The sequence below is a fragment of the Ranitomeya imitator genome, chromosome 1 (genome assembly GCF_032444005.1).
Source record: "Ranitomeya imitator isolate aRanImi1 chromosome 1, aRanImi1.pri, whole genome shotgun sequence".
NCBI classification, from domain to species: Eukaryota; Metazoa; Chordata; class Amphibia; order Anura; family Dendrobatidae; genus Ranitomeya; species Ranitomeya imitator.
In genome coordinates this window covers 76,057,649-76,083,264 of record NC_091282.1, presented here as the reverse complement: position 1 = coordinate 76,083,264, position 25,616 = coordinate 76,057,649, and the positions used below count along the sequence as shown (strand labels likewise).

The window sequence follows — 25,616 nt, the reverse complement described above, 5'->3', positions numbered from 1 at the left end:
GAAAAGCTCCAAGCAGCGGGCAGACGTGGCCTTTGGCTCCCCCTTGTGGGGGAAGGATGCCACCTTCCCTGTGTCGCTGCTATGCTTTGTTTATTGTTTCTTGGTTGGTTTGAGGTTGTTGCCTTTGCTCGACACTTTGGCCCTTTTTGACCCCCCCACCCCCGGCTGGTGGGGATTGAGCAAGTCGCTTGCATCTCGTTGACTTGGTGACGACATGGCTTGCTCTGCTTGTCTGCAGGTGCAGGCGGGCATGCTCGCGGGAGGGCACCTGCAGCATCCCCATCTCACAGCCTTGGGGCTGGAGCTGGAGCTGTGAGTGGGCCGCTGGTGCGCAGCTATCTGCGGTTTGCTCCTCCTGCCCTTGAGCCTCCTCCAGCGTGCATCCTCTTGAGCGGAGATGAGTGAGTCATGAGAGGGTGCCGGCAGCTGGAGCTCGAGCTGTCTACAGCATGTTCTCAGGCCAGCGCAGCAACGTGACGCGAGGCTGGGGCGGAGCCGAGGCTCCTATATGCAAATGACTCAGGCTGCTGCTGTGCATCTTGGGCGGCTTTTGACTTGAGCTCGGCCTGCCCTGTGGGGGGTCGGAGTGGGCGTCAGCCGCGTCGGGAGCGACCGGCGCCTCCCACTCGAGGAGCCTCCGTGCGGTCTGTGCCGAACGCCACCCCCCACCCCCTCCCTTTCGGGCACGAGACTCCGCGATGTTGGGGAGCTGCGTCGGAGGGGCGCTCGTCGGGCCGGCGGGCCCCAACTCATACTTACCTGGCAGGGGAGATACCATGATCACTAAGGTGGTTCTCCCAGGGTGAGGCTCATCCATTGCACTCCGGGTGTGCTGACCCCTGCGATTTCCCCAAATGCGGGAAACTCGACTGCATAATTTGTGGTAGTGGGGGACTGCGTTCGCGCTTTCCCCTGATTTCCTATGGTCAAAGACAGAACACAAAAGATGCTCTGCTGAGCCGAAGCGATGCTTTGGAGAAAAGCTCCAAGCAGCGGGCAGACGTGGCCTTTGGCTCCCCCTTGTGGGGGAAGGATGCCACCTTCCCTGTGTCGCTGCTATGCTTTGTTTATTGTTTCTTGGTTGGTTTGAGGTTGTTGCCTTTGCTCGACACTTTGGCCCTTTTTGACCCCCCCACCCCCGGCTGGTGGGGATTGAGCAAGTCGCTTGCATCTCGTTGACTTGGTGACGACATGGCTTGCTCTGCTTGTCTGCAGGTGCAGGCGGGCATGCTCGCGGGAGGGCACCTGCAGCATCCCCATCTCACAGCCTTGGGGCTGGAGCTGGAGCTGTGAGTGGGCCGCTGGTGCGCAGCTATCTGCGGTTTGCTCCTCCTGCCCTTGAGCCTCCTCCAGCGTGCATCCTCTTGAGCGGAGATGAGTGAGTCATGAGAGGGTGCCGGCAGCTGGAGCTCGAGCTGTCTACAGCATGTTCTCAGGCCAGCGCAGCAACGTGACGCGAGGCTGGGGCGGAGCCGAGGCTCCTATATGCAAATGACTCAGGCTGCTGCTGTGCATCTTGGGCGGCTTTTGACTTGAGCTCGGCCTGCCCTGTGGGGGGTCGGAGTGGGCGTCAGCCGCGTCGGGAGCGACCGGCGCCTCCCACTCGAGGAGCCTCCGTGCGGTCTGTGCCGAACGCCACCCCCCACCCCCTCCCTTTCGGGCACGAGACTCCGCGATGTTGGGGAGCTGCGTCGGAGGGGCGCTCGTCGGGCCGGCGGGCCCCAACTCATACTTACCTGGCAGGGGAGATACCATGATCACTAAGGTGGTTCTCCCAGGGTGAGGCTCATCCATTGCACTCCGGGTGTGCTGACCCCTGCGATTTCCCCAAATGCGGGAAACTCGACTGCATAATTTGTGGTAGTGGGGGACTGCGTTCGCGCTTTCCCCTGATTTCCTATGGTCAAAGACAGAACACAAAAGATGCTCTGCTGAGCCGAAGCGATGCTTTGGAGAAAAGCTCCAAGCAGCGGGCAGACGTGGCCTTTGGCTCCCCCTTGTGGGGGAAGGATGCCACCTTCCCTGTGTCGCTGCTATGCTTTGTTTATTGTTTCTTGGTTGGTTTGAGGTTGTTGCCTTTGCTCGACACTTTGGCCCTTTTTGACCCCCCCACCCCCGGCTGGTGGGGATTGAGCAAGTCGCTTGCATCTCGTTGACTTGGTGACGACATGGCTTGCTCTGCTTGTCTGCAGGTGCAGGCGGGCATGCTCGCGGGAGGGCACCTGCAGCATCCCCATCTCACAGCCTTGGGGCTGGAGCTGGAGCTGTGAGTGGGCCGCTGGTGCGCAGCTATCTGCGGTTTGCTCCTCCTGCCCTTGAGCCTCCTCCAGCGTGCATCCTCTTGAGCGGAGATGAGTGAGTCATGAGAGGGTGCCGGCAGCTGGAGCTCGAGCTGTCTACAGCATGTTCTCAGGCCAGCGCAGCAACGTGACGCGAGGCTGGGGCGGAGCCGAGGCTCCTATATGCAAATGACTCAGGCTGCTGCTGTGCATCTTGGGCGGCTTTTGACTTGAGCTCGGCCTGCCCTGTGGGGGGTCGGAGTGGGCGTCAGCCGCGTCGGGAGCGACCGGCGCCTCCCACTCGAGGAGCCTCCGTGCGGTCTGTGCCGAACGCCACCCCCCACCCCCTCCCTTTCGGGCACGAGACTCCGCGATGTTGGGGAGCTGCGTCGGAGGGGCGCTCGTCGGGCCGGCGGGCCCCAACTCATACTTACCTGGCAGGGGAGATACCATGATCACTAAGGTGGTTCTCCCAGGGTGAGGCTCATCCATTGCACTCCGGGTGTGCTGACCCCTGCGATTTCCCCAAATGCGGGAAACTCGACTGCATAATTTGTGGTAGTGGGGGACTGCGTTCGCGCTTTCCCCTGATTTCCTATGGTCAAAGACAGAACACAAAAGATGCTCTGCTGAGCCGAAGCGATGCTTTGGAGAAAAGCTCCAAGCAGCGGGCAGACGTGGCCTTTGGCTCCCCCTTGTGGGGGAAGGATGCCACCTTCCCTGTGTCGCTGCTATGCTTTGTTTATTGTTTCTTGGTTGGTTTGAGGTTGTTGCCTTTGCTCGACACTTTGGCCCTTTTTGACCCCCCCACCCCCGGCTGGTGGGGATTGAGCAAGTCGCTTGCATCTCGTTGACTTGGTGACGACATGGCTTGCTCTGCTTGTCTGCAGGTGCAGGCGGGCATGCTCGCGGGAGGGCACCTGCAGCATCCCCATCTCACAGCCTTGGGGCTGGAGCTGGAGCTGTGAGTGGGCCGCTGGTGCGCAGCTATCTGCGGTTTGCTCCTCCTGCCCTTGAGCCTCCTCCAGCGTGCATCCTCTTGAGCGGAGATGAGTGAGTCATGAGAGGGTGCCGGCAGCTGGAGCTCGAGCTGTCTACAGCATGTTCTCAGGCCAGCGCAGCAACGTGACGCGAGGCTGGGGCGGAGCCGAGGCTCCTATATGCAAATGACTCAGGCTGCTGCTGTGCATCTTGGGCGGCTTTTGACTTGAGCTCGGCCTGCCCTGTGGGGGGTCGGAGTGGGCGTCAGCCGCGTCGGGAGCGACCGGCGCCTCCCACTCGAGGAGCCTCCGTGCGGTCTGTGCCGAACGCCACCCCCCACCCCCTCCCTTTCGGGCACGAGACTCCGCGATGTTGGGGAGCTGCGCCGGAGGGGCGCTCGTCGGGCCGGCGGGCCCCAACTCATACTTACCTGGCAGGGGAGATACCATGATCACTAAGGTGGTTCTCCCAGGGTGAGGCTCATCCATTGCACTCCGGGTGTGCTGACCCCTGCGATTTCCCCAAATGCGGGAAACTCGACTGCATAATTTGTGGTAGTGGGGGACTGCGTTCGCGCTTTCCCCTGATTTCCTATGGTCAAAGACAGAACACAAAAGATGCTCTGCTGAGCCGAAGCGATGCTTTGGAGAAAAGCTCCAAGCAGCGGGCAGACGTGGCCTTTGGCTCCCCCTTGTGGGGGAAGGATGCCACCTTCCCTGTGTCGCTGCTATGCTTTGTTTATTGTTTCTTGGTTGGTTTGAGGTTGTTGCCTTTGCTCGACACTTTGGCCCTTTTTGACCCCCCCACCCCCGGCTGGTGGGGATTGAGCAAGTCGCTTGCATCTCGTTGACTTGGTGACGACATGGCTTGCTCTGCTTGTCTGCAGGTGCAGGCGGGCATGCTCGCGGGAGGGCACCTGCAGCATCCCCATCTCACAGCCTTGGGGCTGGAGCTGGAGCTGTGAGTGGGCCGCTGGTGCGCAGCTATCTGCGGTTTGCTCCTCCTGCCCTTGAGCCTCCTCCAGCGTGCATCCTCTTGAGCGGAGATGAGTGAGTCATGAGAGGGTGCCGGCAGCTGGAGCTCGAGCTGTCTACAGCATGTTCTCAGGCCAGCGCAGCAACGTGACGCGAGGCTGGGGCGGAGCCGAGGCTCCTATATGCAAATGACTCAGGCTGCTGCTGTGCATCTTGGGCGGCTTTTGACTTGAGCTCGGCCTGCCCTGTGGGGGGTCGGAGTGGGCGTCAGCCGCGTCGGGAGCGACCGGCGCCTCCCACTCGAGGAGCCTCCGTGCGGTCTGTGCCGAACGCCACCCCCCACCCCCTCCCTTTCGGGCACGAGACTCCGCGATGTTGGGGAGCTGCGTCGGAGGGGCGCTCGTCGGGCCGGCGGGCCCCAACTCATACTTACCTGGCAGGGGAGATACCATGATCACTAAGGTGGTTCTCCCAGGGTGAGGCTCATCCATTGCACTCCGGGTGTGCTGACCCCTGCGATTTCCCCAAATGCGGGAAACTCGACTGCATAATTTGTGGTAGTGGGGGACTGCGTTCGCGCTTTCCCCTGATTTCCTATGGTCAAAGACAGAACACAAAAGATGCTCTGCTGAGCCGAAGCGATGCTTTGGAGAAAAGCTCCAAGCAGCGGGCAGACGTGGCCTTTGGCTCCCCCTTGTGGGGGAAGGATGCCACCTTCCCTGTGTCGCTGCTATGCTTTGTTTATTGTTTCTTGGTTGGTTTGAGGTTGCTGCCTTTGCTCGACACTTTGGCCCTTTTTGACCCCCCCACCCCCGGCTGGTGGGGATTGAGCAAGTCGCTTGCATCTCGTTGACTTGGTGACGACATGGCTTGCTCTGCTTGTCTGCAGGTGCAGGCGGGCATGCTCGCGGGAGGGCACCTGCAGCATCCCCATCTCACAGCCTTGGGGCTGGAGCTGGAGCTGTGAGTGGGCCGCTGGTGCGCAGCTATCTGCGGTTTGCTCCTCCTGCCCTTGAGCCTCCTCCAGCGTGCATCCTCTTGAGCGGAGATGAGTGAGTCATGAGAGGGTGCCGGCAGCTGGAGCTCGAGCTGTCTACAGCATGTTCTCAGGCCAGCGCAGCAACGTGACGCGAGGCTGGGGCGGAGCCGAGGCTCCTATATGCAAATGACTCAGGCTGCTGCTGTGCATCTTGGGCGGCTTTTGACTTGAGCTCGGCCTGCCCTGTGGGGGGTCGGAGTGGGCGTCAGCCGCGTCGGGAGCGACCGGCGCCTCCCACTCGAGGAGCCTCCGTGCGGTCTGTGCCGAACGCCACCCCCCACCCCCTCCCTTTCGGGCACGAGACTCCGCGATGTTGGGGAGCTGCGTCGGAGGGGCGCTCGTCGGGCCGGCGGGCCCCAACTCATACTTACCTGGCAGGGGAGATACCATGATCACTAAGGTGGTTCTCCCAGGGTGAGGCTCATCCATTGCACTCCGGGTGTGCTGACCCCTGCGATTTCCCCAAATGCGGGAAACTCGACTGCATAATTTGTGGTAGTGGGGGACTGCGTTCGCGCTTTCCCCTGATTTCCTATGGTCAAAGACAGAACACAAAAGATGCTCTGCTGAGCCGAAGCGATGCTTTGGAGAAAAGCTCCAAGCAGCGGGCAGACGTGGCCTTTGGCTCCCCCTTGTGGGGGAAGGATGCCACCTTCCCTGTGTCGCTGCTATGCTTTGTTTATTGTTTCTTGGTTGGTTTGAGGTTGTTGCCTTTGCTCGACACTTTGGCCCTTTTTGACCCCCCCACCCCCGGCTGGTGGGGATTGAGCAAGTCGCTTGCATCTCGTTGACTTGGTGACGACATGGCTTGCTCTGCTTGTCTGCAGGTGCAGGCGGGCATGCTCGCGGGAGGGCACCTGCAGCATCCCCATCTCACAGCCTTGGGGCTGGAGCTGGAGCTGTGAGTGGGCCGCTGGTGCGCAGCTATCTGCGGTTTGCTCCTCCTGCCCTTGAGCCTCCTCCAGCGTGCATCCTCTTGAGCGGAGATGAGTGAGTCATGAGAGGGTGCCGGCAGCTGGAGCTCGAGCTGTCTACAGCATGTTCTCAGGCCAGCGCAGCAACGTGACGCGAGGCTGGGGCGGAGCCGAGGCTCCTATATGCAAATGACTCAGGCTGCTGCTGTGCATCTTGGGCGGCTTTTGACTTGAGCTCGGCCTGCCCTGTGGGGGGTCGGAGTGGGCGTCAGCCGCGTCGGGAGCGACCGGCGCCTCCCACTCGAGGAGCCTCCGTGCGGTCTGTGCCGAACGCCACCCCCCACCCCCTCCCTTTCGGGCACGAGACTCCGCGATGTTGGGGAGCTGCGTCGGAGGGGCGCTCGTCGGGCCGGCGGGCCCCAACTCATACTTACCTGGCAGGGGAGATACCATGATCACTAAGGTGGTTCTCCCAGGGTGAGGCTCATCCATTGCACTCCGGGTGTGCTGACCCCTGCGATTTCCCCAAATGCGGGAAACTCGACTGCATAATTTGTGGTAGTGGGGGACTGCGTTCGCGCTTTCCCCTGATTTCCTATGGTCAAAGACAGAACACAAAAGATGCTCTGCTGAGCCGAAGCGATGCTTTGGAGAAAAGCTCCAAGCAGCGGGCAGACGTGGCCTTTGGCTCCCCCTTGTGGGGGAAGGATGCCACCTTCCCTGTGTCGCTGCTATGCTTTGTTTATTGTTTCTTGGTTGGTTTGAGGTTGTTGCCTTTGCTCGACACTTTGGCCCTTTTTGACCCCCCCACCCCCGGCTGGTGGGGATTGAGCAAGTCGCTTGCATCTCGTTGACTTGGTGACGACATGGCTTGCTCTGCTTGTCTGCAGGTGCAGGCGGGCATGCTCGCGGGAGGGCACCTGCAGCATCCCCATCTCACAGCCTTGGGGCTGGAGCTGGAGCTGTGAGTGGGCCGCTGGTGCGCAGCTATCTGCGGTTTGCTCCTCCTGCCCTTGAGCCTCCTCCAGCGTGCATCCTCTTGAGCGGAGATGAGTGAGTCATGAGAGGGTGCCGGCAGCTGGAGCTCGAGCTGTCTACAGCATGTTCTCAGGCCAGCGCAGCAACGTGACGCGAGGCTGGGGCGGAGCCGAGGCTCCTATATGCAAATGACTCAGGCTGCTGCTGTGCATCTTGGGCGGCTTTTGACTTGAGCTCGGCCTGCCCTGTGGGGGGTCGGAGTGGGCGTCAGCCGCGTCGGGAGCGACCGGCGCCTCCCACTCGAGGAGCCTCCGTGCGGTCTGTGCCGAACGCCACCCCCCACCCCCTCCCTTTCGGGCACGAGACTCCGCGATGTTGGGGAGCTGCGTCGGAGGGGCGCTCGTCGGGCCGGCGGGCCCCAACTCATACTTACCTGGCAGGGGAGATACCATGATCACTAAGGTGGTTCTCCCAGGGTGAGGCTCATCCATTGCACTCCGGGTGTGCTGACCCCTGCGATTTCCCCAAATGCGGGAAACTCGACTGCATAATTTGTGGTAGTGGGGGACTGCGTTCGCGCTTTCCCCTGATTTCCTATGGTCAAAGACAGAACACAAAAGATGCTCTGCTGAGCCGAAGCGATGCTTTGGAGAAAAGCTCCAAGCAGCGGGCAGACGTGGCCTTTGGCTCCCCCTTGTGGGGGAAGGATGCCACCTTCCCTGTGTCGCTGCTATGCTTTGTTTATTGTTTCTTGGTTGGTTTGAGGTTGTTGCCTTTGCTCGACACTTTGGCCCTTTTTGACCCCCCCACCCCCGGCTGGTGGGGATTGAGCAAGTCGCTTGCAACTCGTTGACTTGGTGACGACATGGCTTGCTCTGCTTGTCTGCAGGTGCAGGCGGGCATGCTCGCGGGAGGGCACCTGCAGCATCCCCATCTCACAGCCTTGGGGCTGGAGCTGGAGCTGTGAGTGGGCCGCTGGTGCGCAGCTATCTGCGGTTTGCTCCTCCTGCCCTTGAGCCTCCTCCAGCGTGCATCCTCTTGAGCGGAGATGAGTGAGTCATGAGAGGGTGCCGGCAGCTGGAGCTCGAGCTGTCTACAGCATGTTCTCAGGCCAGCGCAGCAACGTGACGCGAGGCTGGGGCGGAGCCGAGGCTCCTATATGCAAATGACTCAGGCTGCTGCTGTGCATCTTGGGCGGCTTTTGACTTGAGCTCAGCCTGCCCTGTGGGGGGTCGGAGTGGGCGTCAGCCGCGTCGGGAGCGACCGGCGCCTCCCACTCGAGGAGCCTCCGTGCGGTCTGTGCCGAACGCCACCCCCCCACCCCCTCCCTTTCGGGCACGAGACTCCGCGATGTTGGGGAGCTGCGTCGGAGGGGCGCTCGTCGGGCCGGCGGGCCCCAACTCATACTTACCTGGCAGGGGAGATACCATGATCACTAAGGTGGTTCTCCCAGGGTGAGGCTCATCCATTGCACTCCGGGTGTGCTGACCCCTGCGATTTCCCCAAATGCGGGAAACTCGACTGCATAATTTGTGGTAGTGGGGGACTGCGTTCGCGCTTTCCCCTGATTTCCTATGGTCAAAGACAGAACACAAAAGATGCTCTGCTGAGCCGAAGCGATGCTTTGGAGAAAAGCTCCAAGCAGCGGGCAGACGTGGCTTTTGGCTCCCCCTTGTGGGGGAAGGATGCCACCTTCCCTGTGTCGCTGCTATGCTTTGTTTATTGTTTCTTGGTTGGTTTGAGGTTGTTGCCTTTGCTCGACACTTTGGCCCTTTTTGACCCCCCCACCCCCGGCTGGTGGGGATTGAGCAAGTCGCTTGCATCTCGTTGACTTGGTGACGACATGGCTTGCTCTGCTTGTCTGCAGGTGCAGGCGGGCATGCTCGCGGGAGGGCACCTGCAGCATCCCCATCTCACAGCCTTGGGGCTGGAGCTGGAGCTGTGAGTGGGCCGCTGGTGCGCAGCTATCTGCGGTTTGCTCCTCCTGCCCTTGAGCCTCCTCCAGCGTGCATCCTCTTGAGCGGAGATGAGTGAGTCATGAGAGGGTGCCGGCAGCTGGAGCTCGAGCTGTCTACAGCATGTTCTCAGGCCAGCGCAGCAACGTGACGCGAGGCTGGGGCGGAGCCGAGGCTCCTATATGCAAATGACTCAGGCTGCTGCTGTGCATCTTGGGCGGCTTTTGACTTGAGCTCGGCCTGCCCTGTGGGGGGTCGGAGTGGGCGTCAGCCGCGTCGGGAGCGACCGGCGCCTCCCACTCGAGGAGCCTCCGTGCGGTCTGTGCCGAACGCCACCCCCCACCCCCTCCCTTTCGGGCACGAGACTCCGCGATGTTGGGGAGCTGCGTCGGAGGGGCGCTCGTCGGGCCGGCGGGCCCCAACTCATACTTACCTGGCAGGGGAGATACCATGATCACTAAGGTGGTTCTCCCAGGGTGAGGCTCATCCATTGCACTCCGGGTGTGCTGACCCCTGCGATTTCCCCAAATGCGGGAAACTCGACTGCATAATTTGTGGTAGTGGGGGACTGCGTTCGCGCTTTCCCCTGATTTCCTATGGTCAAAGACAGAACACAAAAGATGCTCTGCTGAGCCGAAGCGATGCTTTGGAGAAAAGCTCCAAGCAGCGGGCAGACGTGGCCTTTGGCTCCCCCTTGTGGGGGAAGGATGCCACCTTCCCTGTGTCGCTGCTATGCTTTGTTTATTGTTTCTTGGTTGGTTTGAGGTTGTTGCCTTTGCTCGACACTTTGGCCCTTTTTGACCCCCCCACCCCCGGCTGGTGGGGATTGAGCAAGTCGCTTGCATCTCGTTGACTTGGTGACGACATGGCTTGCTCTGCTTGTCTGCAGGTGCAGGCGGGCATGCTCGCGGGAGGGCACCTGCAGCATCCCCATCTCACAGCCTTGGGGCTGGAGCTGGAGCTGTGAGTGGGCCGCTGGTGCGCAGCTATCTGCGGTTTGCTCCTCCTGCCCTTGAGCCTCCTCCAGCGTGCATCCTCTTGAGCGGAGATGAGTGAGTCATGAGAGGGTGCCGGCAGCTGGAGCTCGAGCTGTCTACAGCATGTTCTCAGGCCAGCGCAGCAACGTGACGCGAGGCTGGGGCGGAGCCGAGGCTCCTATATGCAAATGACTCAGGCTGCTGCTGTGCATCTTGGGCGGCTTTTGACTTGAGCTCGGCCTGCCCTGTGGGGGGTCGGAGTGGGCGTCAGCCGCGTCGGGAGCGACCGGCGCCTCCCACTCGAGGAGCCTCCGTGCGGTCTGTGCCGAACGCCACCCCCCACCCCCTCCCTTTCGGGCACGAGACTCCGCGATGTTGGGGAGCTGCGCCGGAGGGGCGCTCGTCGGGCCGGCGGGCCCCAACTCATACTTACCTGGCAGGGGAGATACCATGATCACTAAGGTGGTTCTCCCAGGGTGAGGCTCATCCATTGCACTCCGGGTGTGCTGACCCCTGCGATTTCCCCAAATGCGGGAAACTCGACTGCATAATTTGTGGTAGTGGGGGACTGCGTTCGCGCTTTCCCCTGATTTCCTATGGTCAAAGACAGAACACAAAAGATGCTCTGCTGAGCCGAAGCGATGCTTTGGAGAAAAGCTCCAAGCAGCGGGCAGACGTGGCCTTTGGCTCCCCCTTGTGGGGGAAGGATGCCACCTTCCCTGTGTCGCTGCTATGCTTTGTTTATTGTTTCTTGGTTGGTTTGAGGTTGTTGCCTTTGCTCGACACTTTGGCCCTTTTTGACCCCCCCACCCCCGGCTGGTGGGGATTGAGCAAGTCGCTTGCATCTCGTTGACTTGGTGACGACATGGCTTGCTCTGCTTGTCTGCAGGTGCAGGCGGGCATGCTCGCGGGAGGGCACCTGCAGCATCCCCATCTCACAGCCTTGGGGCTGGAGCTGGAGCTGTGAGTGGGCCGCTGGTGCGCAGCTATCTGCGGTTTGCTCCTCCTGCCCTTGAGCCTCCTCCAGCGTGCATCCTCTTGAGCGGAGATGAGTGAGTCATGAGAGGGTGCCGGCAGCTGGAGCTCGAGCTGTCTACAGCATGTTCTCAGGCCAGCGCAGCAACGTGACGCGAGGCTGGGGCGGAGCCGAGGCTCCTATATGCAAATGACTCAGGCTGCTGCTGTGCATCTTGGGCGGCTTTTGACTTGAGCTCGGCCTGCCCTGTGGGGGGTCGGAGTGGGCGTCAGCCGCGTCGGGAGCGACCGGCGCCTCCCACTCGAGGAGCCTCCGTGCGGTCTGTGCCGAACGCCACCCCCCACCCCCTCCCTTTCGGGCACGAGACTCCGCGATGTTGGGGAGCTGCGTCGGAGGGGCGCTCGTCGGGCCGGCGGGCCCCAACTCATACTTACCTGGCAGGGGAGATACCATGATCACTAAGGTGGTTCTCCCAGGGTGAGGCTCATCCATTGCACTCCGGGTGTGCTGACCCCTGCGATTTCCCCAAATGCGGGAAACTCGACTGCATAATTTGTGGTAGTGGGGGACTGCGTTCGCGCTTTCCCCTGATTTCCTATGGTCAAAGACAGAACACAAAAGATGCTCTGCTGAGCCGAAGCGATGCTTTGGAGAAAAGCTCCAAGCAGCGGGCAGACGTGGCCTTTGGCTCCCCCTTGTGGGGGAAGGATGCCACCTTCCCTGTGTCGCTGCTATGCTTTGTTTATTGTTTCTTGGTTGGTTTGAGGTTGTTGCCTTTGCTCGACACTTTGGCCCTTTTTGACCCCCCCACCCCCGGCTGGTGGGGATTGAGCAAGTCGCTTGCATCTCGTTGACTTGGTGACGACATGGCTTGCTCTGCTTGTCTGCAGGTGCAGGCGGGCATGCTCGCGGGAGGGCACCTGCAGCATCCCCATCTCACAGCCTTGGGGCTGGAGCTGGAGCTGTGAGTGGGCCGCTGGTGCGCAGCTATCTGCGGTTTGCTCCTCCTGCCCTTGAGCCTCCTCCAGCGTGCATCCTCTTGAGCGGAGATGAGTGAGTCATGAGAGGGTGCCGGCAGCTGGAGCTCGAGCTGTCTACAGCATGTTCTCAGGCCAGCGCAGCAACGTGACGCGAGGCTGGGGCGGAGCCGAGGCTCCTATATGCAAATGACTCAGGCTGCTGCTGTGCATCTTGGGCGGCTTTTGACTTGAGCTCGGCCTGCCCTGTGGGGGGTCGGAGTGGGCGTCAGCCGCGTCGGGAGCGACCGGCGCCTCCCACTCGAGGAGCCTCCGTGCGGTCTGTGCCGAACGCCACCCCCCACCCCCTCCCTTTCGGGCACGAGACTCCGCGATGTTGGGGAGCTGCGTCGGAGGGGCGCTCGTCGGGCCGGCGGGCCCCAACTCATACTTACCTGGCAGGGGAGATACCATTCTCTCTGGGTGAGTATCGCTTCTCAGCCTTCTGACGGGCAGCAGTGGTGGGAGACTACTTCTGTTTCTTGTTGGTTGGCGGTTGCGATCGGGGTTCCCCTTGTGGGGCCCTGGTGTGCGATAGAGTGGCGACTGTGTTTATCTGCTACGAAAATGGTGGAGAAGGCACGTGGATTAGAGGACTCTGTCCGTCTACAAGTCCTGTCTGGACATGAGGAAGAAATTGGCCTGGACCAAATTTGCATGGATGTCTTGAAGAACATAAGAAGCCTTAAGGTAACAGATGTATTGGCACTGCAGGATTTTCAAAAGCAGGGAATTTATGATATCACGTTTGTTTCCTTGGGTATATGTCAGAAAGTCTACATGGAGCTGGTGCGGATGAAGGAGAAGAAAGAAGTGGAATGCCTGGAGTTTATTGTTGTGGAGCCCCTTTTTCAACAGACTTACAAGTATGTTGTGGTACATATGTATAATCCCAAGGTTCCAGATGATACCGTAACCCATTTTTTGAGAAGATACTGTTATGAAGTCAAATTCCTGGGGAAGATGAAAAATAGGCATAACTATTATAATGGCAAAAGAAGATACTTGGTGAAATTAATTCCTGATGCAACAGCCATTGGGGGGGCTCTGAGCATTCCTGCACAATTTTCAATTGGGGGGGAGAGGGGTTTTTGTTTCTACACTGGACAAATTGAATATTGTAGAAAGTGTCATATGTACGGACATGTGCAGAAAGAATGCCCGGTGCAAGGAATTGTTTGTAAGAATTGTGGGAAGCCCGGCCACATGGTGGATAGTTGCCCTGAGGCAAAGGTGTGTGATTTGTGTGGGTTGGAAGGTCACTTTGCCAGGAAATGTAGATTGTGGACTCAGATTCCTAAGTCCTATGCGGAGGCAACTAGTGGTCACTGGGGAAATAAGAGTGATGGTAAGAGTGGTGAGCATGAAAGCGCTAAGAATGAGAAAAGTGAGTTTGGTGGAAAAGGCAAACCTGAGCATCGTGCTGGTGTGATAGTTTCAAATGCAGCTAAAGAGCAAAGAAGTCAGAAACAAAATGGTGGAAGTAAAGTGAGCCATGCTGGATCTAAGATGGAGGATGGAGGGCGGGGCCAGGAAGGGGGAAAAGATTTTCAGAGCTCTCCTATAGTTGATCTGGGCGAGGCCAAGAATGCAATGGAGACTGTGTCTGAAGGACAGGGCCTTGGTGGTGAATTTGCATATGCTAATGCAGGCGTATGTGTGGACCCTGTAGTGGGGGAGGGAGATGGGGAAGGAATGGAGTTTCAGGAGGAGGAGGATTCAGATCGGACGCTCACTCCTGGGCAGAGGGATGGGGGGACTAGTAGTAGTGATGAAAGTGTTTTTGAGGATGGTGATGATGATGATGATGATGATGATGGGGAGGATGAGGAAGAGGATGAGGAAATAGCTTCCTCGCTCAGTAAAAAGAGTAGAATGGAGGGGTGTTGGTCTGGTGGGCAGGGAGATCCTGTCTCTCCAAGGCCAGGTGTTTCTAACAGGGGCTCGGATCCTGAGTCGCCTGATATATGTAGAAAGGTGGATAGTAGGAATACTCCTTTCTCTGAATCATGATGGAGAATGTATGGTGGAAAATAATTTTTTTTGCCATGATGAGTTTATGTGTTGCTTCCCTGAATGTGCGAGGGATCAGTTCTTCTATCAGGAGAGCAGGTATATTAGATTATATGGAGAGGGTGAATGCTGACATTATATGTCTACAAGAATGTGCAATAAAAGCCTCACCGCATGCAAGTGAATGGAGCAGGGGGCAGTCTTTTTGGTCTCCTTGTACAGACAATAAAAATGAGGGGGTTGGCATACTATTGAAAAATAATAATTTAAAAGTATTACAGTTTAAAATTATCATACCTGGAAGATGTTTGTTTTTGTTATTAGATTTCTTAGGTCACCGGGTAAGGGTTTTTAATATTTATGCCCCTGCGGACAAGAAAGCACGGGTGTCCTTTTTGGAGTCGGTAAAGTGGTTTCTGCCAGGTAGAGATTTTTCTATAATAGCAGGTGATTTTAATTGCATTAGATCTGCAAATGATCGTAAGAGCTCTGCGGAATTCAGGACGGATGTGACTTCCAATATGTTGAATCAAGTGGTGCAGGATTTACGCTACACGGATGTGGGTTTGATGGTTCGGCCGAATGAAAACAAGTTTACATTTGTGGCGGACAGTGGGCGTTGTAGTTCCCGGATCGATTATGTGTTTGTGTCTGAAGGGATCAAAGTTACCAAATGTAATCATGTGACAAATACTTTTTCTGATCATAAGATGGTAATGGTGGATCTGTGTATTGTTGAGTCCCTTGCTTTTGGCAAGGGGCTCTGGAAGCTAAATGTAAGCCTGCTGGAAGAAGAGGAGGTGAGAAGTGGTTTTAAAAACGTGTTTACATTCTGTGTGTCTGAACAGCACCGTTTTAAAAATCTGCTGGAATGGTGGGATTGGGCAAAGGAGAAATTTGCATATTATTTTAAAGGGGTGTGTTTTAAAAGGGCAAAAGCTAAAAGAGATCAAGAGGAAGCAATAATTTCTAAGATGGAAGCGCTTTATAAGTTTAAAAGAGCTGGGATGGAGGTGGATAATGAGATTGCTGATTTGAAGGAGGATTTTAAAAAAACACTAATTGAAAAAGGGAAATCTATTGTCTTTAAAGCAAAAATACAGCACATGGAAGAAGATGAGCAATGTACAAGATATTTTTTTAAGAAATGTTTTAAGCCTAAAGGGGTTTTTAAGTCTGTTTTTACTCCTGCAGGTGAGAAGTCTGGGGAGGAAATGATTAATGGTATTCATTCTTTTTATAAAACCCTTTTTTCGAATGACAGCAGAGCCAGTGATGCAGAAATCAATGATTATTGTAATATTTTGACTGATAATATTCCTGAAGAAAAGGTGTCTTTTCTAAGTGATGGGCTCAAAAAGGATGAAGTGAGGCGTGCTGTGGATGGACTGGCGAAAGGGAAGACACCTGGCTGTGATGGCCTTCCTGTGGAATTTTATGTAGTATTTTGGGACATTTTAGGTGTGGAATTTTATCGGGTGGTGGAATATGTTTTTACTCATGCGGTTCTGTCTGACTCTATGCGTAGAGGGATCGTCACTTTGATACATAAGAAGGGTGATGTGAGAGAAATTAAAAACTGGAGACCAATAACTTTGCTCAATTGTGATTACAAGATTATTTCCAAAATTGTGGCAAGTAGATTGAGTGAAGTAATAATGGACATGGTGGGTGAATACCAAGCATGTGCAGTGCCAGGTAGGAGAATATCGGACAACTTGTTGCTTTTAAGGGACTTAATTTATTACGCTAATTTTAATAAGAACCCCCTTCTTGTACAGTCAGTTGACCTGGAAAAAGCTTTTGATAAAGTTTCACATAGATTTTTGTTTGCTGCACTTAGACACCTTGGGATCCCCACTAAATTATTGAACATTATTAAGTCTTTTTATTGTGGAGTTAGTAGTCAGCTCTTAATTAATGGTCACGTGAGTTCTAGTTTTAATATTCTATCTGGCGTTAGGCAAGGGTGCCCTTTATCTCCTATTCTTTTTATTTGCGTAGTAGAAGCTCTTTTAAAAAGTGTGCAAGTCGATAAGTGTGTGGATGGTGCCTTTGTCCCTGGAGGAATGGGGGGTCCTGTGAAATCATTAAGTTACATGGATGACATTGCTTTTATTTGTGGTTCGCAAGCTGAGCTTAATAGGATAAATCTTCATGTAAGAATTTTTTGTTGTGTGGCTGGAATGGCTGTAAATTGGAGTAAGTGTCAGTTTTGCAACTTTGGAAGGCAGGTGGATGTTAGTGTGGTGGGAGTAGAAAGAAAAGAAGAGATAGAGGTCCTCGGTGTTATCTTTGAAAAGGAACTTAAAGGGAAGAAGAGTCTGAGGATCCTGGAAAATAAAACAGAACAGAAACTGAATTATTGGAAATTAAGGAACTTGTCTCTGAGAGGGAAGGTACTTATCGTGAAGTCAGTGATCCTTCCATTACTGCTATATACTGCTCTGATATTTCCGCCCGCGAGTTTATGGACTAAGAGAGTTACAAGGAAACTGTTTACCTTTTTTTGGGGGTCAAAGATGGAAAAATTAAGGAGAGAAAAAGTGATGCTTTCTGTGGAAATGGGGGGCTGTGGCTTTCCAAATATGGAAAGGTTTTTAAAGATGCACTATTTGTTGAATATTTATAGACTTTCCCAGAGTAAAAGTAAGGCTGCAGATATGTGCAGGTTTTTGGCAGGATGGCTGTTTCAGAAATGGAGCTGGTGTGAGAAGGATTTGAGGAAGCCGGTGGCGTTTGTGGTTCCGTCTTTTTATGTAGTACTTAAGTCCTTCTATGATCAAATTGGTTTAAGCCCCACAGATAGACCTGATAAAAGAGAGATTGTTAAGAGATTAAAGGAGAGAGAATTATTATGTGATGTGCCATCCTGCAATACTGCGCAATCAAGGCAAGTCTGGAAGCTGTTTTTTGTTATAGGAATCAGCAATCGGCAAAAGGACGTAACTTGGATGGCATTACAAGGATGTTTGCCAACACGAGCTTTTTTGAATAGAAGAGGGATACGGGTTCAAGAATTTTGTCCAAGGGAGGGATGTAAGGATCCAGAGACAATTCAGCACATTTTTTGGGACTGTCCTTTTGCAAAAAAAGTTTTTACCCTTTTATCCCGGTTTTTTATTGCTCTTGTTGGGTTCCATTGCTTTGATTTTAGAAGGATATTAACAGGTCAAGATTTCAATCACTTGGAAAGGAGACGGATGAGTTGGATTATTTTTGCCATATATAAGGAAGTTTTGTGGGATTCACGGAACTTGGTTATTTTTAAAAAGGTGTGTCTCTCTCCAATGGACTGTAAGAACATTTTTCTTGCCAGGTTGTTTTATGTTTATCTATTAGATAAGAAAAGACTCGGTGAAACAACAGCAGAAACACTTTGGAAGTACTCACAGTGGAATGATTACTGTAGGTAGGATTGTGATTATTTTTTGGTGATCGGGATTGTTTTTTTGTTTATGGGAGATTTTTCCATATGATGATCAGGAAACTTGTTAATTGAACGAGCAGATGATGCATGCGTTAATGAGAGTTCCAATCTGAGGAAAAAGGTTCTCCCAGGGTGAGGCTCATCCATTGCACTCCGGGTGTGCTGACCCCTGCGATTTCCCCAAATGCGGGAAACTCGACTGCATAATTTGTGGTAGTGGGGGACTGCGTTCGCGCTTTCCCCTGATTTCCTATGGTCAAAGACAGAACACAAAAGATGCTCTGCTGAGCCGAAGCGATGCTTTGGAGAAAAGCTCCAAGCAGCGGGCAGACGTGGCCTTTGGCTCCCCCTTGTGGGGGAAGGATGCCACCTTCCCTGTGTCGCTGCTATGCTTTGTTTATTGTTTCTTGGTTGGTTTGAGGTTGTTGCCTTTGCTCGACACTTTGGCCCTTTTTGACCCCCCCACCCCCGGCTGGTGGGGATTGAGCAAGTCGCTTGCATCTCGTTGACTTGGTGACGACATGGCTTGCTCTGCTTGTCTGCAGGTGCAGGCGGGCATGCTCGCGGGAGGGCACCTGCAGCATCCCCATCTCACAGCCTTGGGGCTGGAGCTGGAGCTGTGAGTGGGCCGCTGGTGCGCAGCTATCTGCGGTTTGCTCCTCCTGCCCTTGAGCCTCCTCCAGCGTGCATCCTCTTGAGCGGAGATGAGTGAGTCATGAGAGGGTGCCGGCAGCTGGAGCTCGAGCTGTCTACAGCATGTTCTCAGGCCAGCGCAGCAACGTGACGCGAGACTGGGGCGGAGCCGAGGCTCCTATATGCAAATGACTCAGGCTGCTGCTGTGCATCTTGGGCGGCTTTTGACTTGAGCTCGGCCTGCCCTGTGGGGGGTCGGAGTGGGCGTCAGCCGCGTCGGGAGCGACCGGCGCCTCCCACTCGAGGAGCCTCCGTGCGGTCTGTGCCGAACGCCACCCCCCACCCCCTCCCTTTCGGGCACGAGACTCCGCGATGTTGGGGAGCTGCGTCGGAGGGGCGCTCGTCGGGCCGGCGGGCCCCAACTCATACTTACCTGGCAGGGGAGATACCATGATCACTAAGGTGGTTCTCCCAGGGTGAGGCTCATCCATTGCACTCCGGGTGTGCTGACCCCTGCGATTTCCCCAAATGCGGGAAACTCGACTGCATAATTTGTGGTAGTGGGGGACTGCGTTCGCGCTTTCCCCTGATTTCCTATGGTCAAAGACAGAACACAAAAGATGCTCTGCTGAGCCGAAGCGATGCTTTGGAGAAAAGCTCCAAGCAGCGGGCAGACGTGGCCTTTGGCTCCCCCTTGTGGGGGAAGGATGCCACCTTCCCTGTGTCGCTGCTATGCTTTGTTTATTGTTTCTTGGTTGGTTTGAGGTTGTTGCCTTTGCTCGACACTTTGGCCCTTTTTGACCCCCCCACCCCCGGCTGGTGGGGATTGAGCAAGTCGCTTGCATCTCGTTGACTTGGTGACGACATGGCTTGCTCTGCTTGTCTGCAGGTGCAGGCGGGCATGCTCGCGGGAGGGCACCTGCAGCATCCCCATCTCACAGCCTTGGGGCTGGAGCTGGAGCTGTGAGTGGGCCGCTGGTGCGCAGCTATCTGCGGTTTGCTCCTCCTGCCCTTGAGCCTCCTCCAGCGTGCATCCTCTTGAGCGGAGATGAGTGAGTCATGAGAGGGTGCCGGCAGCTGGAGCTCGAGCTGTCTACAGCATGTTCTCAGGCCAGCGCAGCAACGTGACGCGAGGCTGGGGCGGAGCCGAGGCTCCTATATGCAAATGACTCAGGCTGCTGCTGTGCATCTTGGGCGGCTTTTGACTTGAGCTCGGCCTGCCCTGTGGGGGGTCGGAGTGGGCGTCAGCCGCGTCGGGAGCGACCGGCGCCTCCCACTCGAGGAGCCTCCGTGCGGTCTGTGCCGAACGCCACCCCCCACCCCCTCCCTTTCGGGCACGAGACTCCGCGATGTTGGGGAGCTGCGTCGGAGGGGCGCTCGTCGGGCCGGCGGGCCCCAACTCATACTTACCTGGCAGGGGAGATACCATGATCACTAAGGTGGTTCTCCCAGGGTGAGGCTCATCCATTGCACTCCGGGTGTGCTGACCCCTGCGATTTCCCCAAATGCGGGAAACTCGACTGCATAATTTGTGGTAGTGGGGGACTGCGTTCGCGCTTTCCCCTGATTTCCTATGGTCAAAGACAGAACACAAAAGATGCTCTGCTGAGCCGAAGCGATGCTTTGGAGAAAAGCTCCAAGCAGCGGGCAGACGTGGCCTTTGGCTCCCCCTTGTGGGGGAAGGATGCCACCTTCCCTGTGTCGCTGCTATGCTTTGTTTATTGTTTCTTGGTTGGTTTGAGGTTGTTGCCTTTGCTCGACACTTTGGCCCTTTTTGACCCCCCCACCCCCGGCTGGTGGGGATTGAGCAAGTCGCTTGCATCTCGTTGACTTGGTGACGACATGGCTTGCTCTGCTTGTCTGCAGGTGCAGGCGGGCATGCTCGCGGGAGGGCACCTGCAGCATCCCCATCTCACAGCCTTGGGGCTGGAGCTGGAGCTGTGAGTGGGCCGCTGGTGCGCAGCTATCTGCGGTTTGCTCCTCCTGCCCTTGAGCCTCCTCCAGCGTGCATCCTCTTGAGCGGAGATGAGTGAGTCATGAGAGGGTGCCGGCAGCTGGAGCTCGAGCTGTCTACAGCATGTTCTCAGGCCAGCGCAGCAACGTGACGCGAGGCTGGGGCGGAGCCGAGGCTCCTATATGCAAATGACTCAGGCTGCTGCTGTGCATCTTGGGCGGCTTTTGACTTGAGCTCGGCCTGCCCTGTGGGGGGTCGGAGTGGGCGTCAGCCGCGTCGGGAGCGACCGGCGCCTCCCACTCGAGGAGCCTCCGTGCGGTCTGTGCCGAACGCCACCCCCCACCCCCTCCCTTTCGGGCACGAGACTCCGCGATGTTGGGGAGCTGCGTCGGAGGGGCGCTCGTCGGGCCGGCGGGCCCCAACTCATACTTACCTGGCAGGGGAGATACCATGATCACTAAGGTGGTTCTCCCAGGGTGAGGCTCATCCATTGCACTCCGGGTGTGCTGACCCCTGCGATTTCCCCAAATGCGGGAAACTCGACTGCATAATTTGTGGTAGTGGGGGACTGCGTTCGCGCTTTCCCCTGATTTCCTATGGTCAAAGACAGAACACAAAAGATGCTCTGCTGAGCCGAAGCGATGCTTTGGAGAAAAGCTCCAAGCAGCGGGCAGACGTGGCCTTTGGCTCCCCCTTGTGGGGGAAGGATGCCACCTTCCCTGTGTCGCTGCTATGCTTTGTTTATTGTTTCTTGGTTGGTTTGAGGTTGTTGCCTTTGCTCGACACTTTGGCCCTTTTTGACCCCCCCACCCCCGGCTGGTGGGGATTGAGCAAGTCGCTTGCATCTCGTTGACTTGGTGACGACATGGCTTGCTCTGCTTGTCTGCAGGTGCAGGCGGGCATGCTCGCGGGAGGGCACCTGCAGCATCCCCATCTCACAGCCTTGGGGCTGGAGCTGGAGCTGTGAGTGGGCCGCTGGTGCGCAGCTATCTGCGGTTTGCTCCTCCTGCCCTTGAGCCTCCTCCAGCGTGCATCCTCTTGAGCGGAGATGAGTGAGTCATGAGAGGGTGCCGGCAGCTGGAGCTCGAGCTGTCTACAGCATGTTCTCAGGCCAGCGCAGCAACGTGACGCGAGGCTGGGGCGGAGCCGAGGCTCCTATATGCAAATGACTCAGGCTGCTGCTGTGCATCTTGGGCGGCTTTTGACTTGAGCTCGGCCTGCCCTGTGGGGGGTCGGAGTGGGCGTCAGCCGCGTCGGGAGCGACCGGCGCCTCCCACTCGAGGAGCCTCCGTGCGGTCTGTGCCGAACGCCACCCCCCACCCCCTCCCTTTCGGGCACGAGACTCCGCGATGTTGGGGAGCTGCGTCGGAGGGGCGCTCGTCGGGCCGGCGGGCCCCAACTCATACTTACCTGGCAGGGGAGATACCATGATCACTAAGGTGGTTCTCCCAGGGTGAGGCTCATCCATTGCACTCCGTGTGTGCTGACCCCTGCGATTTCCCCAAATGCGGGAAACTCGACTGCATAATTTGTGGTAGTGGGGGACTGCGTTCGCGCTTTCCCCTGATTTCCTATGGTCAAAGACAGAACACAAAAGATGCTCTGCTGAGCCGAAGCGATGCTTTGGAGAAAAGCTCCAAGCAGCGGGCAGACGTGGCCTTTGGCTCCCCCTTGTGGGGGAAGGATGCCACCTTCCCTGTGTCGCTGCTATGCTTTGTTTATTGTTTCTTGGTTGGTTTGAGGTTGTTGCCTTTGCTCGACACTTTGGCCCTTTTTGACCCCCCCACCCCCGGCTGGTGGGGATTGAGCAAGTCGCTTGCATCTCGTTGACTTGGTGACGACATGGCTTGCTCTGCTTGTCTGCAGGTGCAGGCGGGCATGCTCGCGGGAGGGCACCTGCAGCATCCCCATCTCACAGCCTTGGGGCTGGAGCTGGAGCTGTGAGTGGGCCGCTGGTGCGCAGCTATCTGCGGTTTGCTCCTCCTGCCCTTGAGCCTCCTCCAGCGTGCATCCTCTTGAGCGGAGATGAGTGAGTCATGAGAGGGTGCCGGCAGCTGGAGCTCGAGCTGTCTACAGCATGTTCTCAGGCCAGCGCAGCAACGTGACGCGAGGCTGGGGCGGAGCCGAGGCTCCTATATGCAAATGACTCAGGCTGCTGCTGTGCATCTTGGGCGGCTTTTGACTTGAGCTCGGCCTGCCCTCTGGGGGGTCGGAGTGGGCGTCAGCCGCGTCGGGAGCGACCGGCGCCTCCCACTCGAGGAGCCTCCGTGCGGTCTGTGCCGAACGCCACCCCCCACCCCCTCCCTTTCGGGCACGAGACTCCGCGATGTTGGGGAGCTGCGTCGGAGGGGCGCTCGTCGGGCCGGCGGGCCCCAACTCATACTTACCTGGCAGGGGAGATACCATGATCACTAAGGTGGTTCTCCCAGGGTGAGGCTCATCCATTGCACTCCGTGTGTGCTGACCCCTGCGATTTCCCCAAATGCGGGAAACTCGACTGCATAATTTGTGGTAGTGGGGGACTGCGTTCGCGCTTTCCCCTGATTTCCTATGGTCAAAGACAGAACACAAAAGATGCTCTGCTGAGCCGAAGCGATGCTTTGGAGAAAAGCTCCAAGCAGCGGGCAGACGTGGCCTTTGGCTCCCCCTTGTGGGGGAAGGATGCCACCTTCCCTGTGTCGCTGCTATGCTTTGTTTATTGTTTCTTGGTTGGTTTGAGGTTGTTGCCTTTGCTCGACACTTTGGCCCTTTTTGACCCCCCCACCCCCGGCTGGTGGGGATTGAGCAAGTCGCTTGCATCTCGTTGACTTGGTGACGACATGGCTTGCTCTGCTTGTCTGCAGGTGCAGGCGGGCATGCTCGCGGGAGGGCACCTGCAGCATCCCCATCTCACAGCCTTGGGGCTGGAGCTGGAGCTGTGAGTGGGCCGCTGGTGCGCAGCTATCTGCGGTTTGCTCCTCCTGCCCTTGAGCCTCCTCCAGCGTGCATCCTCTTGAGCGGAGATGAGTGAGTCATGAGAGGGTGCCGGCAGCTGGAGCTCGAGCTGTCTACAGCATGTTCTCAGGCCAGCGCAGCAACGTGACGCGAGGCTGGGGCGGAGCCGAGGCTCCTATATGCAAATGACTCAGGCTGCTGCTGTGCATCTTGGGCGGCTTTTGACTTGAGCTCGGCCTGCCCTGTGGGGGGTCGGAGTGGGCGTCAGCCGCGTCGGGAGCGACCGGCGCCTCCCACTCGAGGAGCCTCCGTGCGGTCTGTGCCGAACGCCACCCCCCAGCCCCTCCCTTTCGGGCACGAGACTCCGCGATGTTGGGGAGCTGCGTCGGAGGGGCGCTCGTCGGGCCGGCGGGCCCCAACTCATACTTACCTGGCAGGGGAGATACCATGATCACTAAGGTGGTTCTCCCAGGGTGAGGCTCATCCATTGCACTCCGGGTGTGCTGACCCCTGCGATTTCCCCAAATGCGGGAAACTCGACTGCATAATTTGTGGTAGTGGGGGACTGCGTTCGCGCTTTCCCCTGATTTCCTATGGTCAAAGACAGAACACAAAAGATGCTCTGCTGAGCCGAAGCGATGCTTTGGAGAAAAGCTCCAAGCAGCGGGCAGACGTGGCCTTTGGCTCCCCCTTGTGGGGGAAGGATGCCACCTTCCCTGTGTCGCTGCTATGCTTTGTTTATTGTTTCTTGGTTGGTTTGAGGTTGTTGCCTTTGCTCGACACTTTGGCCCTTTTTGACCCCCCCACCCCCGGCTGGTGGGGATTGAGCAAGTCGCTTGCATCTCGTTGACTTGGTGACGACATGGCTTGCTCTGCTTGTCTGCAGGTGCAGGCGGGCATGCTCGCGGGAGGGCACCTGCAGCATCCCCATCTCACAGCCTTGGGGCTGGAGCTGGAGCTGTGAGTGGGCCGCTGGTGCGCAGCTATCTGCGGTTTGCTCCTCCTGCCCTTGAGCCTCCTCCAGCGTGCATCCTCTTGAGCGGAGATGAGTGAGTCATGAGAGGGTGCCGGCAGCTGGAGCTCGAGCTGTCTACAGCATGTTCTCAGGCCAGCGCAGCAACGTGACGCGAGGCTGGGGCGGAGCCGAGGCTCCTATATGCAAATGACTCAGGCTGCTGCTGTGCATCTTGGGCGGCTTTTGACTTGAGCTCGGCCTGCCCTGTGGGGGGTCGGAGTGGGCGTCAGCCGCGTCGGGAGCGACCGGCGCCTCCCACTCGAGGAGCCTCCGTGCGGTCTGTGCCGAACGCCACCCCCCACCCCCTCCCTTTCGGGCACGAGACTCCGCGATGTTGGGGAGCTGCGTCGGAGGGGCGCTCGTCGGGCCGGCGGGCCCCAACTCATACTTACCTGGCAGGGGAGATACCATGATCACTAAGGTGGTTCTCCCAGGGTGAGGCTCATCCATTGCACTCCGGGTGTGCTGACCCCTGCGATTTCCCCAAATGCGGGAAACTCGACTGCATAATTTGTGGTAGTGGGGGACTGCATTCGCGCTTTCCCCTGATTTCCTATGGTCAAAGACAGAACACAAAAGATGCTCTGCTGAGCCGAAGCGATGCTTTGGAGAAAAGCTCCAAGCAGCGGGCAGACGTGGCCTTTGGCTCCCCCTTGTGGGGGAAGGATGCCACCTTCCCTGTGTCGCTGCTATGCTTTGTTTATTGTTTCTTGGTTGGTTTGAGGTTGTTGCCTTTGCTCGACACTTTGGCCCTTTTTGACCCCCCCACCCCCGGCTGGTGGGGATTGAGCAAGTCGCTTGCATCTCGTTGACTTGGTGACGACATGGCTTGCTCTGCTTGTCTGCAGGTGCAGGCGGGCATGCTCGCGGGAGGGCACCTGCAGCATCCCCATCTCACAGCCTTGGGGCTGGAGCTGGAGCTGTGAGTGGGCCGCTGGTGCGCAGCTATCTGCGGTTTGCTCCTCCTGCCCTTGAGCCTCCTCCAGCGTGCATCCTCTTGAGCGGAGATGAGTGAGTCATGAGAGGGTGCCGGCAGCTGGAGCTCGAGCTGTCTACAGCATGTTCTCAGGCCAGCGCAGCAACGTGACGCGAGGCTGGGGCGGAGCCGAGGCTCCTATATGCAAATGACTCAGGCTGCTGCTGTGCATCTTGGGCGGCTTTTGACTTGAGCTCGGCCTGCCCTGTGGGGGGTCGGAGTGGGCGTCAGCCGCGTCGGGAGCGACCGGCGCCTCCCACTCGAGGAGCCTCCGTGCGGTCTGTGCCGAACGCCACCCCCCACCCCCTCCCTTTCGGGCACGAGACTCCACGATGTTGGGGAGCTGCGTCGGAGGGGCGCTCGTCGGGCCGGCGGGCCCCAACTCATACTTACCTGGCAGGGGAGATACCATGATCACTAAGGTGGTTCTCCCAGGGTGAGGCTCATCCATTGCACTCCGGGTGTGCTGACCCCTGCGATTTCCCCAAATGCGGGAAACTCGACTGCATAATTTGTGGTAGTGGGGGACTGCGTTCGCGCTTTCCCCTGATTTCCTATGGTCAAAGACAGAA

The 25,616-nt window shown here is 57.2% G+C and overlaps 20 non-coding genes and 1 pseudogene across 20 annotated transcripts; all 21 read left to right on the top strand.

Moving 5' to 3' along the window:
• Positions 1 to 751: 751 nt before the first annotated feature.
• On the top strand, positions 752 to 915 carry LOC138660162 (U1 spliceosomal RNA). The gene has a single exon (XR_011317643.1). It is a non-coding gene; the product is annotated as a U1 spliceosomal RNA (small nuclear RNA).
• Positions 916 to 1,728: 813 nt separating this feature from the next.
• On the top strand, positions 1,729 to 1,892 carry LOC138660161 (U1 spliceosomal RNA). Its single transcript, XR_011317642.1, has one exon. It is a non-coding gene; the product is annotated as a U1 spliceosomal RNA (small nuclear RNA).
• Positions 1,893 to 2,705: 813 nt separating this feature from the next.
• Positions 2,706 to 2,869, top strand: LOC138660160 (U1 spliceosomal RNA). Its single transcript, XR_011317641.1, has one exon. It is a non-coding gene; the product is annotated as a U1 spliceosomal RNA (small nuclear RNA).
• Positions 2,870 to 3,682: 813 nt separating this feature from the next.
• LOC138660159 (U1 spliceosomal RNA) lies at positions 3,683 to 3,846 on the top strand. The gene has a single exon (XR_011317640.1). It is a non-coding gene; the product is annotated as a U1 spliceosomal RNA (small nuclear RNA).
• Positions 3,847 to 4,659: 813 nt separating this feature from the next.
• Positions 4,660 to 4,823, top strand: LOC138660157 (U1 spliceosomal RNA). Its single transcript, XR_011317639.1, has one exon. It is a non-coding gene; the product is annotated as a U1 spliceosomal RNA (small nuclear RNA).
• Positions 4,824 to 5,636: 813 nt separating this feature from the next.
• Positions 5,637 to 5,800, top strand: LOC138660156 (U1 spliceosomal RNA). The gene has a single exon (XR_011317638.1). It is a non-coding gene; the product is annotated as a U1 spliceosomal RNA (small nuclear RNA).
• Positions 5,801 to 6,613: 813 nt separating this feature from the next.
• Positions 6,614 to 6,777, top strand: LOC138660154 (U1 spliceosomal RNA). The gene has a single exon (XR_011317637.1). It is a non-coding gene; the product is annotated as a U1 spliceosomal RNA (small nuclear RNA).
• Positions 6,778 to 7,590: 813 nt separating this feature from the next.
• Positions 7,591 to 7,754, top strand: LOC138660153 (U1 spliceosomal RNA). The gene has a single exon (XR_011317636.1). It is a non-coding gene; the product is annotated as a U1 spliceosomal RNA (small nuclear RNA).
• An 814-nt stretch (positions 7,755 to 8,568) lies between these two features.
• Positions 8,569 to 8,732, top strand: LOC138660152 (U1 spliceosomal RNA). The gene has a single exon (XR_011317635.1). It is a non-coding gene; the product is annotated as a U1 spliceosomal RNA (small nuclear RNA).
• Positions 8,733 to 9,545: 813 nt separating this feature from the next.
• On the top strand, positions 9,546 to 9,709 carry LOC138660151 (U1 spliceosomal RNA). Its single transcript, XR_011317634.1, has one exon. It is a non-coding gene; the product is annotated as a U1 spliceosomal RNA (small nuclear RNA).
• Positions 9,710 to 10,522: 813 nt separating this feature from the next.
• Positions 10,523 to 10,686, top strand: LOC138660150 (U1 spliceosomal RNA). The gene has a single exon (XR_011317633.1). It is a non-coding gene; the product is annotated as a U1 spliceosomal RNA (small nuclear RNA).
• Positions 10,687 to 11,499: 813 nt separating this feature from the next.
• LOC138660149 (U1 spliceosomal RNA) lies at positions 11,500 to 11,663 on the top strand. The gene has a single exon (XR_011317632.1). It is a non-coding gene; the product is annotated as a U1 spliceosomal RNA (small nuclear RNA).
• Positions 11,664 to 17,597: 5,934 nt separating this feature from the next.
• Positions 17,598 to 17,777, top strand: LOC138660415 (U1 spliceosomal RNA; annotated as a pseudogene).
• Positions 17,778 to 18,590: 813 nt separating this feature from the next.
• LOC138660148 (U1 spliceosomal RNA) lies at positions 18,591 to 18,754 on the top strand. The gene has a single exon (XR_011317631.1). It is a non-coding gene; the product is annotated as a U1 spliceosomal RNA (small nuclear RNA).
• Positions 18,755 to 19,567: 813 nt separating this feature from the next.
• LOC138660147 (U1 spliceosomal RNA) lies at positions 19,568 to 19,731 on the top strand. Its single transcript, XR_011317630.1, has one exon. It is a non-coding gene; the product is annotated as a U1 spliceosomal RNA (small nuclear RNA).
• Positions 19,732 to 20,544: 813 nt separating this feature from the next.
• On the top strand, positions 20,545 to 20,708 carry LOC138660146 (U1 spliceosomal RNA). Its single transcript, XR_011317629.1, has one exon. It is a non-coding gene; the product is annotated as a U1 spliceosomal RNA (small nuclear RNA).
• Positions 20,709 to 21,521: 813 nt separating this feature from the next.
• Positions 21,522 to 21,685, top strand: LOC138660375 (U1 spliceosomal RNA). Its single transcript, XR_011317826.1, has one exon. It is a non-coding gene; the product is annotated as a U1 spliceosomal RNA (small nuclear RNA).
• An 813-nt stretch (positions 21,686 to 22,498) lies between these two features.
• Positions 22,499 to 22,662, top strand: LOC138660374 (U1 spliceosomal RNA). The gene has a single exon (XR_011317825.1). It is a non-coding gene; the product is annotated as a U1 spliceosomal RNA (small nuclear RNA).
• An 813-nt stretch (positions 22,663 to 23,475) lies between these two features.
• LOC138660145 (U1 spliceosomal RNA) lies at positions 23,476 to 23,639 on the top strand. Its single transcript, XR_011317628.1, has one exon. It is a non-coding gene; the product is annotated as a U1 spliceosomal RNA (small nuclear RNA).
• An 813-nt stretch (positions 23,640 to 24,452) lies between these two features.
• LOC138660379 (U1 spliceosomal RNA) lies at positions 24,453 to 24,616 on the top strand. The gene has a single exon (XR_011317829.1). It is a non-coding gene; the product is annotated as a U1 spliceosomal RNA (small nuclear RNA).
• An 813-nt stretch (positions 24,617 to 25,429) lies between these two features.
• LOC138660143 (U1 spliceosomal RNA) lies at positions 25,430 to 25,593 on the top strand. Its single transcript, XR_011317627.1, has one exon. It is a non-coding gene; the product is annotated as a U1 spliceosomal RNA (small nuclear RNA).
• Positions 25,594 to 25,616: the final 23 nt, after the last annotated feature.